Here is a 12,630-nt window from a genome sequence, read left to right as displayed (position 1 = left end):
AGCCGCTAGGAGTACCAATCTAGCTCTATCCCCATACAGCATTTCTCTGCGGAGAAACGTTGACCCAACTCCGTGTAGCGGGTTTGCCTATCGAGAGGGACGTAGACAGGCCGTCAGCATATCGCTATGCGAGAAACGTTGACCCAGTTCCGTATATCGAGAATATCAGTACTTTTGAACAGCGCGAATATTAGGAGTAAACAATAAGAATTAACATTAGGGAGGTAATTCTGACGTACATGTAGAAGTATGGCTAAATTACGCACGTTGAGGTTTCAGTTTTGACAATATCTGCACGTATCCACTGATCTCGTTCACTATCAAATAGTAATACAACAATGTAAGTATTACTTTGAAAAAATAAAATGTTGGAGACATATCAATGTCAACAGTATCATATATACTATGATTGTAGGAACTTAATACCCAGTGTTCCTTGAAAACAATAGCAAATGTTTCAGTAAGTCATTGTTGTGAAGGGGCGGTCGGGTAGCCTAGTGGTTAAAGCGTTCGCTCGTCACGCCGAAGACCCGGGTTCGATTCCCGACATGGGTACAATGTGTGAAGCCCATTTCTGGTGTCCCCCGCCGTGATATTACTGGAATATTGCTAAAAGCGGCGTAAAACCATATTCACTCACTCATTGTTGTGAAAACATGTTACCAGCCCGTTTTCATAATACGTTTGTTTTCTATTTTTACATTACATAAATATCTCAACTGAAATGTGTTCTATTCTCATTCCTGATTCTGAGGGTATTACATGGAGTTGTTTCTTTCTTGGTTACACATGTGCGCTTTATGACAGTAGAGGGACTTGTATCAATAGGTAGGTGTGCTCGACAATTTCGTTGTGACGTGTTGATCCTCTGGTTCAAATCTTTCCTGTATTCTACATATATTAGACAAAACCATTGGCCCCCTGTAGCTGTATATGTGCAATGCAATTTTAGCGTTGTCATTTCATCATCATAACATTTTGTGGACCATTAAGCCACGTGTTCGACCACAACCAATCGAATGCGAGGATAAGAGGAAATAGTCATATTCTATTTCTTACCAAATATTCATTTAGTAGTTATTTAGTAGTTTGTTTATTAGAGTAAATGCTTGGATCGGGGACCTGAGGCCTATTGCACTGTAGTAGTAAACTATACACGTCCGTGCTGATCGTAAACGTACAATAAGTCACACATCATTAAGTGATCTACTCCTGGGTCCTGTGTTTAGGGACACTGTAGAAGGGTATGTGACGTTTATGAAGGCGGAAATCCCCGTGATGTATTCAGCTGTCCTTCATCTCACGTGGCAGTTGACCCCGGGGCACAAACATGCATACCGTCCAGATGAAGTATGGCGTATTATTGACAACGAGGTCTTCATATCATAGATGACGTGTGTCAAATGTTGATTGTGCTGTGGCAGTTCGAACTCACCGATTTCTTTGGAAAAAGGTCAGCATTAATTACTCTGGCATCTGCTATTTCGCATTATTTGCTGCTGTCTTAGACCTTCCAACTTTGTTGTTTGTTTGTTTGGTTGTTGTTTAACGCCGCACTCAGTGAGTGAGTGAGTGAGTTGGGGTTAACTCCGCTTTAAACAGTATTCCAGTTATATCATGGCGTGTCAGCTTCATTTGGGAGGAAAGCCCAAAGTGATGCAGGTCTCAGACGTTTACAACTTTGGTGAAACCCACGAGAACGGGTATGGTGCTGACAAACCAAGACATATAATTGGGGCGAGCCGGGATTCGAACCCACAATCATAGGTTTCTGGCGTAACCAAGGGACGCAACTCTGCACAGCAAATCGCGGCGCCTTAGACGACTGGGCCACCCGTGCCCCCCTCGGGACTCAGCAATAGTCTAGCTATATGACGGCGGTCTGGAAATAATCGAGTCTGGACAAGACATTCCAGTGATTGACATCATGGGCCTCGATCCACGCATATGATTACATGCATCAACCAAGTCAGCGAGCCTGACCACCCGATCCCGTTAGTCGCCTCTTACGACAAGCACAGTCGCCTCTTACAACAAGCATGGGTTGCTGAAGACCTATTATTACCCGGATCTTCACGGGTCTTCTGATAAGAATATAGATCCCCAGTGACCTATGCTGGTCATAAGAGGTGACTTAGTGGATCGGGTGGTCCGTCGCGGCGGCCTGGTTGAATCATGTCATCACTTCCGAACTGCGTGGATCGTTCGTTTGCCTATGCTTTCAATCAGTCACTGGATTGTATGGTTCAGATTCGACAATTTACAGGCCGCCATGATATAACTGTAATATGGCTGATTGTGGCATTAAAAACATTTACACACTAGCTCATCCAATCAACGGTGCAACACTTGAACTACTCGACCCCAGATCTTCACGGGCATGCAACTTTGATGAAACCTAAGAGCATGGGTATGATGGTAACAGTGTTTTGTCAATGTTATGGTTCTAATAGATAGTATTGCACAATCATTTATACGAACACGGGAGTCTGGGATTATATTTATCACAGGACACTATGTGCTAGTGAGTGAGTAAATGAGTTGGTGTTCCAGGTATATCAAGGCATGCCAGCTAATGTTGTTGTGAATTTCATATACCCCGCTGTCATAAGCCGGACTTCTTTCCAATACGAATACAATTTTATGATTATATTATAGCAAAACTGAGCACCTATTAAACTCAGTTTCATTCACTTAACCGCGTGGCGATCGTGCTTCGCTACCTGTTAATGGTGTGCGACGGCGTCGCTGCAGAACCGCTTGGGGCTGGGGTAGTCTGTGTTAGTTTTTCACACTGACACTCCATGGCCAGTGAGCGAATTGTAAGAGTGATGTTCTGAGTAATTACTTAAATCTACATTCACCTGTCTGGTGCTCGGCATTAAGGGGCTAAAGCAAGGACTGGTCGGCTCGGAGTCAGTATACTGTGTCTGAGTGGAGTATTCATGTTAAACTGCGTCATGGTATCTCAGTGAGCTAGCACTATAAATCGGCATCAGTCCGGGCTAGTACAAGCAGCCACACAAATACACACACACACGTAAATGCACGTCGCTATATAAGTGCAATAATCTTGGACGCGACGTTAAACCTAATTTCACCTCCCCTCCACTTGTGATAAAGTCCAAATCCATACATCTAATGTACCTTGGTGATCATGGGTTTTAGTGAGATTGTTATTGTGTTCTTTCGTGTTATGTCCATCCATCGAAAAACATCTTTCTTGCCATGCACCCAACTGCAAATATCTTGAAATCGTTTGCATAATCAAAAAATGATCTTTAAATCCAATAATTGGGCAAAGTCCTCGATTAAAGATTTGCAAAGTAAACAAAAAACAATCTGGAATGTCTAATGGATGGCGTAGAGTGTACGGTCGTACTTCCCACGGGCAAGTCTCTTCCGTTCAAATGTTTATCCCGTTGAAACGAAAGACGCTGATTTGGACCGATTCAGTCGTACAGCCCGTAACTGTCACTCAGAATACCACGTGTCAACTTTTTCGAGGTTTCATGATTAGAAAACACATTCCGACTGTCTAGGACGTTCCGAGGTGACCCGTCCTGGCGTTGGCAAATCTGATCTGTTATGGGATGGGATCTGTTATGGGATGAGGTGTCTTCAGAACTTCGTATAGCGGAAGCAAAACCTAAGATCTGGTTTTAAAGATATTGAACACTAACAACGTTGAGTGCGCCCTTAGGTTTCACTTATTTCCTTGTTGTCTGTTTGGAGAATCTTTTTTTTATCTGGACTTACGTTAGATAATCCGGTTTTGTCATCCGTGTCCTCTTCGAAGTGTGTTCGTTCATTGATGAAACTACAAGGCTGCACGACCAGATCACGGTCACGACCAAATGACCGCGGGAGTGTGCCCGACTTTTGATCTTGTGGCCCAAAATATCCCAAATGTGAACAATAACACTCCCTATTGATCTTTAACATAAAACGCTGAGTAGATCACGGTTGTCTTTTCTTATTTCGATAGTGACCTTGCCCTTCTTTCGTAGATGTGACTGACATGCAAACAGACTTTAGTTGATCTGCTTGTTCTCTTGCGTTTTATATTTCATATTTATATGTCTGTGTACTAAAGTGTGAATTTTGTGTAGTGGTTCATAAGTGTGCCTCGTTCAAAAGCACACTCTCTTCCTTATCTATCTGTGGAGGGGCGGTCGGGTTGCCTAGTGTTTAAAGCGTTCGCTCGTCACGTCGAAGACCCGGGTTCGATTCCCGACAGGTGTACAATGTGTGAAGCCCATTTCTGGTGTCCCCCGCCGTGATATTGCTGGAATATTGCTAAAAGCGACGTAAAACCATACTCACTCACCCACTCTATCTGTGGAAATATCATCTTGCCGGGACCAGGGACTTAACTCCCTTGGCTAGATCGTAGCGCCACCAGTGCTATTACGATTCCCTTCTTTGTCCCCTGCTAGTTGCACCTCTCATATCACTTACACTTGCCTCAAATGAAACGGCGGTGCAGAGTCAAGACGACCTGATCCAGATAATCGAAGAAAGGTTTTCACATTCCCTGCCTTCAAGACACACATATATATACACTGGACAAAATATCATCCATTCCAAAAAATCCAAAACTTGGAAATACCACCATTCCAATTGGAAATATGACCATTCCAATATTTGGAAAGGTCATATTTCCAAGCTTGGATTTGTTTGGATTTGTTTGGAAATGTTTGGAAATGTTTGGAAATGTTTGGATACAACATGTCATAATCATATCTGTTAAAAGTTGTACAACTTTTGACCTTATGTGAGATTAGTAATGACATGAAAGTAAATAATTAAGAGTATTTTGGCACTATGTACCACGAAAAGACCAAATCATGAGCAAATTTAAACTAAAAGAAATTCTGTCATTTAAAGTGGCTACTCTTTATATTTAATTTCGTATCTTCCTTGTCTATAATCATATGACACTGACTTTGAACTTTGAACAATCAATTAAACAAATATTTTGTTTTCCCATACCGCCTTACGGTTGTCGTAGAACAAAGACCGTTTCGAGAATATAGAGGGCCTCATTATTATAATTTGTACTAATATACATATGTACATAATAGTACTAGGTATAAATGAATTTTGATAAGTGTTCGTACAAGAATATGAACTTCGAATTATCTCGGAATTATGCTCAACACATAGGGCTGAAAATTTTATAATTGTTCTGGAACTATCTGACGGTAATTCAAAACAGGGAACAAGATTTCGACCAATGAATCATCTAGCCAGGAATGCAACGATTTAAATGCTGACAAAATGAATAAACATATCTGGAACAGAGTAGACTGTTCATGTGGACAATTATATGCTACGTCTATTGCCAATGAAGTTTATCACCCAATGTTATAGCATCTGTTTCATATGAAAGATAGAAACCAAATAAATGGGACAATTAGTTGTTATAAATTAGCTTTACCTCTGTGACATATCACACAACTAAATGTGAATATGTTTATCAAATAATCAATTACAGTAATTAACCTAGTGTCCTTATTTATACACAATTTAATTACGTATTGGGGTACAATATGTAATACACATATACACGGAATGATTTCTTATTTTGTCAATTTAATCAAAACCCAAATCATACAAATCAAAGATTATGATCAAGGGTATAAATACTCAATTGTATCTATTAATCCTAATAGTATAACAATAAACCCTGTGTATATACTGAGCATATTAAGATACATCCGGATCTACGACCGCAGCCATATAATCAATCAAGGAAAGTATATTAGATTGAATTACAAATGTGCTATCACTTAAACAAAATTTTCCGTTATCCACGTAAGCCTAAACCTGGGAGAAATAAAGTTCTGTTCTGTTCTGAAGACGCCGTCATGATTAGTTGGCGCCAGTCTAGACTGTCCAATCAACGTGAATATACAAACCGTGATGTTACTTGACCAGTTGATGACACCTGTTAAACTCAAAGTGCCCCTGGTCCTCCACCCACCATGTGTAATACTTTAGCGTACTTGATTGTTTAATCTGCAGTTATATCACTGTTAGGCTGAGTGATGAGAGAATACATTTTGTTGTTTTTGTTAACGATCGTTTCCATTTTCAACGTGGTAACCTTATAAGTGACTAACTTTCTTACCATGATGAAATGAAACATATTAAAATAATCAGAGGGACTGACGATCGCATTTTTCGCATAAATGCCATGCTCGCATTAATTTCATGATTTACTGAAGACAGATTTGAACATTTCTGAGCAACGATCATGTTTGGGTAAGGGAAGTAATCTTGTCTCCGCTTGCAGTTGGATTCAGTTCCGAGATCGCAGCTTGACTGTTCGGTACGGCCGAAAGGCGGCATCCATGTTGTTCACGCTCCGCTGATCACGGGGCCTCATTTTTCTGTATTCTGCTTATGAGCCGGGATGCGCATGAAACACGGGTGTCAAAATGAATATATTTACCAATTATACGTACGGTCAATTAGCCAGTCCAAGAGACAATACCCTGGTTCTACCACCCTTAGGTGTAATTACGTCGCATGCCCCTGGTTCACGGTTCGTCTGATCTCCCGTCATAAAACCACGATGTTTATTTACCTGGAGCCTCCGACAGCGCCGACTTCCTGTGTACATGTACGTACCCGGCAATAAATGGTTTGACTGTTGTTTGACGGAATCAATCAATAATTATTGACACGGTGATGTAATTAAAATTTGTCACTATTCACAACTCCTATTTTTATTTTTCTATTGTTCAGCTGTATTTTCGACCAGTTTTGTATGTATAAAAAATCTTCTCTTGTATTTATAAACCAAACCTAAAAACATTATATAAGAACAATTGTGTTTTTAAACCGTAGGTTTTCTATTAAAACAACCATGCAAGTAAGATTTCAGCCGTAATATTACTTTAGTCACTCCACAGATTACACATCTTATATGCTGCAAACGCAGCGAATGTAATGCTACTACGTCACAGCTGCCTCGGTAATTAAGGGCTGGAATGTTTTTTGTGAAGACAGTAAGAGCAGACGAATTTCCCCCCTCGCTGTATAAAGGCGGTCGCTAAACATATATGTGTATTTTTACTGTTTTGGGCTTGATTTGATTGTCCTTTGGTGAAAACAAATGTTCAATTGTGAAAGCAAACCCTTTTCCCCTGAACGTTAAAAGACAGCTGACTTTGTTTTTGTCTGAAATATCAACGTTTGGAGTCGTTTATATATTCGGAAATCCATATTTGTAATATTTATAATATAATATGGACAATGGTAAAATTCATTATCACAGTTTAAGTGCTATTCACAAATGTATGTAAATATACTTCGTGATGAATGAAGCATGGCAATAAATGTATGCATCTGATTCTTCATTTGTTCTGTATTCTTTGACGAGAATGAGTTTCGTTAATGATGATCACTCTCACAGATTTTTTGATAAGAGGATAGGACTTTAACCTGAGAATAGTTATGAAAAATATATATATAAGTATAGGCGGTCTGTGCACATGTGGTGAAACTGATACCTCATTGATTTGCTAATCGGGACTTGGAAATCATAGTCTGTCATTAAATTGATTTTAAAATATATGGTTTTGACTGTAGTACGTCCTGACATCATAATATTATGTTGTAAACAACTTATCTTATCTTATGTTAAGTAAAACAATTATTGATAACTTCCTGAATTCCAATTGTTCAATTGAACAGAATTATTCACAGCTCTGGCGTGAAACAACAATAAATTAGATGTTACCAAAGATTGTCCATTTTATGATCTTAGGCACATGTCGGCGCACTTACATGTGAGCCGTCTAGACGACTGTCTGTTTTGTAATTAAATGGCAGCTGCCATCCAGCCGAATACTTAATCTTGAGACCTATTAGTTGTCTCATAATTAACCAAAACATAAGCCCAAGAAACCAAACTCTAGCTCGCAAACACCCCTTACTCACCCCAATATCCCAAAGAATAACTAACTACCTCAATGAACACCAAACTCAAAATCTTAAACAAAACTGCAAAAAAGCAAATATTTTCACCCCTAAACTCAAAATACCCCAAATAGACACAACGCTAGCTAACCAAATAAATAAACAAACCGACCCACACATAGCTAAAACCACCACACTTGCATACATACACGAAAATTGGCCAAATGGGTGTCACATATACACTGACGGATCTTCAGACCCGATCTCCAACCACACAGGCTTCGGAGTCCACACCACACAACCAGTTATATCCACACAATCTTACCGACTCCCTAACAACCAATCTATATTCACGGCCGAACTTATGGGCATGGCCTCAGCCCTGCATAACCAACAATCTAAAAACAACAATAAAATCCTAATTCTCACCGACTCCCTTAGTGGACTACAAGCCCTCCAAAACAAAAATACCAAAAAACGACCTAAATTAATAAACCAAATACTTAAAAGCTCCAACGACCTAACAAAAGCAGGCAAACAAATAACCTTCTTGTAGATCCCCGCCCATGTAGGAATTTACGGCAACGAAAGCGCCGATAAAGCAGCTAATTTATCTCTTAAAATACCAGAAATAAGCCTAAACCTACCCATCTCAAAATCAGAAATTAAAAGTGTAAACAAACAAAAAATAACCAAAAAATGGCAAAAAAAGTGCTCAGAAAACCACTAGCCAAACCTAAAATCCTACACCCCTCTCAAAAAAAAGACAGATTAATTACAAAACTCCAAACAGGACACACGAACCTAAATAACCACCTAAAAAAAATTAAAAGACACACCACAGGCAACTGCCCCCACTGCAAACAACCCGAAACCACAGAACACACACTCATCCACTACCAAACACACAGAACCACTCTACAAACCACCCTCAATCTAAATAAGGTTCCTACTCTAGATGAAATACTAAACCCTCAAAATAAACTAGAAAACTTCAAGGCCCTAGGCGTATTCCTAATCAAAACAGACCTAATTAAGCGCATCTAAAAACTAATTAATCTACCAATCCAAAATCCAATAAACATACAAACACCCACCTCACCCGGCTCCTTAGTTCCCTCCTCGGCATTTATTCCAAATTTAAAAATCTCAAAAATTCAATATAAGCAACCCCTAAAAGCCCCCTCTTGGGTTGCACACACCACTTTCACCCTTTTCGGAATACACTAAATGGTCCGGCCAGGCCCGTGTGCGAAATACGCTGCAGTCGGAAAGCGCACGTTAAATCTTCTATATCAGTCAGTAGTTGTCTCAGCACTACACAATCAGCAATCTAAAAAAAAAATAAAAAATCCTCATCCTAACCGACTCCCTCAGTGGACTACAAGCCCTCAAAAATAAAAACACTAAAAACCACCCCAAACTAATAAATCAAATACTCAATAGCTCAAACAACTTAACTAGGGCAGGTAAACAAATAGAGTTCATTTGGACCCCCGCCCACGGAGGAATCTTTGGAATGAAAAGGCAGATAAAGCAGCAAAATTATCCCTTTAACTCCCAGAAATAAGCTTAAACCCAGCTCAAAATCAGAAATCAAAAGTCTCACTAAACAAAATATCAACAAAAAATGGCAAAATATAAACCAAAACTTAAATAGCCAAATCAGGAAAGTACTGAAAAAAAACCTAAATAAACCAAAAATACTACACCCATCCAAAAAAATCGACAGAATAATTACTAAACTACAAACAGGCCGCACCAAACTAAATAATCACCGTAAAATAGCTAATCTACACACAACAGGAAACTGCCCACATTGCAAACAACAAGAAACACCAGAACACATACTCATTCACTGCACACACTACCAAACACACCGAACAACACTACAGACCACCCTAAATCTTAAAACCGGACTTACACTAGAATCAATCCTAAATCCATAAAATAAATTAGAAAAATTCAAAGCCTTAGGTTTATACCTAATTAAAACAGGACTAATTAGTCGCATTTAAACCCCAAATAAAATAATAAAACCAAAACTACCTTATCTAACAACCACTCAACACACACAGCTCCCTTAGTTCGTCCCCCACCCACTCTTGGCATTCTTTCCAAATGTCAAAATTTCAAAATTACTATATAAGCAACCCCTAAAGCCCCTAATTCATAGTCTTTTTATTGTTCAAATTACTGATAAAACATATTTTAACTTGTTCCTTCTAACCATATTTCCAAACCATTCCAAACCATTCCAAACATTTCCAGTGTTGGACATATGTTTGGAAATGTTGCCATTCCAATTTTGGATTTTTTGGAAAGATCGATCTTTCCAAGCTTTGGAAAGTTTGGAATGAGCGATCTTTACAAAGCATTCCAACGTTCATTCCAAATTGGAATGGACGCTATTTGGTCTTGTTACAGTGCATGTTGTTTGTAGCACAGCACTTGGGCACGTTAATTAAGATTTGTAAAATACTTGTCGACACCCACGATCCTGCAATCGAGCGAAAGATGGTGCCATGTTGATTACGAACAGGATGTCGATTCCGTGACGCAATTTTGATTGGACTATGCATAGACTCGTTAGTCCAGCCCAAATATAATTCAGAAATTCCAGCCTAGTTTGACAAGGGTAGAAACTGGACTTTTATAATCAGTTAAATACCTTGCCTCGGGAAGATGGGAAGATTAAACATTAAGATTTTAAAAATACCTGTTTTAGAAAACGTTAAATAGATGTAAATACCGACATGCTTAAAGACATTGTCATAACATTGATCATCATGTTATGAAAGTAAGTTAAAAGATGCGCCTGTCTTAAAATGTTGATCATGCCAACTAGGGGTGGTTATTAATACCTTTCATAAATCATCCTGACCAAAATGGCTTCAACTATTTTACAACTTCCTCACGAGCTAAGAGATAGATTAACAAAGCAGACATCTACTCGTATGTCCCAGCAGCTGCTCTTTAAACAACACTTGACAACTCGTGGCACAAACATAACCCTCTTATAAAGTTATAGTTCCGTTTAACACGTAAAGACACGCCTAAACAAGCAAAAAGTGAAAATGTTTTACCAGGTGTGTTTGGGTAATTATTTTCAATTGTATGCCTCTTCTCCCTGGTGTTGATGGGCAGTTTATAACTTTCTTCAACCGTTGTTCTGCTCGTGTGTTGTTCATTTTATACATGTACAGGTATTATGCTTAATGCTTTTGCACGTAGGATAAGCATGTATTTTTTGTTCTGAACGGCATAACCGCCTCCGTGGTCTAATGGTAGCGAGTCCGCCCGGAGAGCGGAAGGTCCGGGGTTCGATCCCCGGTCGCGTCATACCAAAAGAGTTAAAAGTTGGTACTTGTTGTTACCCTGTCAGGCGCTCAGCATTAAAGGGCTAAAACAAGGACTGGTCGGCTCGGAGTCAGTATACTGTGTCTGAGTGGGGTATTCATGTTAAACTGCGGCATGATATCTCGGTGAGCTAGCACTATTAATCGGCATCATTCCGGACTAGTACAAGCAGCCACACAAACACACACACGTACATGCATGTCGCTTTATAAGTGCAATAATCTTGGACGCGTCGTTAAACCCCATTTCACCTCACCTCACCTCTGAACGGCATAAGGTGTCTCAATATGTTTTCGCCGTCATTGCTTTGCTGTAACAAAGCTAACGCAAAGCAGGCATTAGTGCATTGTCCGTGAGAATTGGCTGACAAACTTAAAATGAATTTTGACAAAAACCTGTGACTTTTGCTTAATTTGATTCATGTGTCGGTTTTTTAAAAACAATGTTTGACCATATACACCACCAGCTGTTGTAAAGTGTGTACTATCGGTGTTTCCTTACTTCAGATCGACAACACTTTCAAAACATTGGACCCAACCCGTGACACAAAATTCCGTATCGTGGCTAACACCAAAGATTTCCCGTTTCATTTTGTCATGGTAGAATTGAGATAAATCTACTGTGCTTTCAATGTCAATCTTGGTTACCTGAGAAGCGCTAATTTGAAAATTTGAAATTAAATTAAGCGCGGTCAAATCTTGCGGTAACCCAGCTCTACATAGAAAACACAGTTTATTTAGCTTCTAATTCATGTTATATTGCCTCTAAGGAGAACAATTTGCGGCATGATAAGCGAACTGTTTATTCACAGGAAACTCCACCACTCCTACTAATACTAAAAGTTGCGGCTTACTTGGTGAATGTTAAATGTAGGATTTAGAAATGATGTATTTTCTTATTTGTGGGGTGTTATTGAGTATTTGATACCCGGAAAGTGCATTTGAACCGACGACGTGGATACAATAGATGGTGTCTAATGCTTCCGTTTAACAGAACAAAGCAAGTACAGTAAACTACGGTTATAACGAACTCAAAGGGACCACTAATTTTAGTTCGTTATAACCGTAGTTCGTTATAAGCACATATACAGCATAACTACAGTAAATAGTCGGGACAAAAAGTAAGTTCGCTATATCCATCAGTGCGTATTTAAGCCTGTTCGTTATAAACGTAGTTTACAGTATATCGAAGTTGTTCCGATGAATAGTAACAATGCATATTACTGTCCAGCTGTGTGGTACACACATCGCAAAGACAAATTGTATGTTTTATCAACTTTGTGAGTGAGTGAGTATAGGGTGTCATACATTGTAACACTTTATGCACTAGACAGGCTAA

This window comes from Haliotis rufescens, unplaced genomic scaffold, assembly GCF_023055435.1.
Source record: "Haliotis rufescens isolate VD_foot unplaced genomic scaffold, xgHalRufe1.0.p SCAF_15, whole genome shotgun sequence".
Classification (NCBI taxonomy): Eukaryota; Metazoa; Mollusca; class Gastropoda; order Lepetellida; family Haliotidae; genus Haliotis; species Haliotis rufescens.
Note: the sequence above shows the minus strand (reverse complement) of the source record.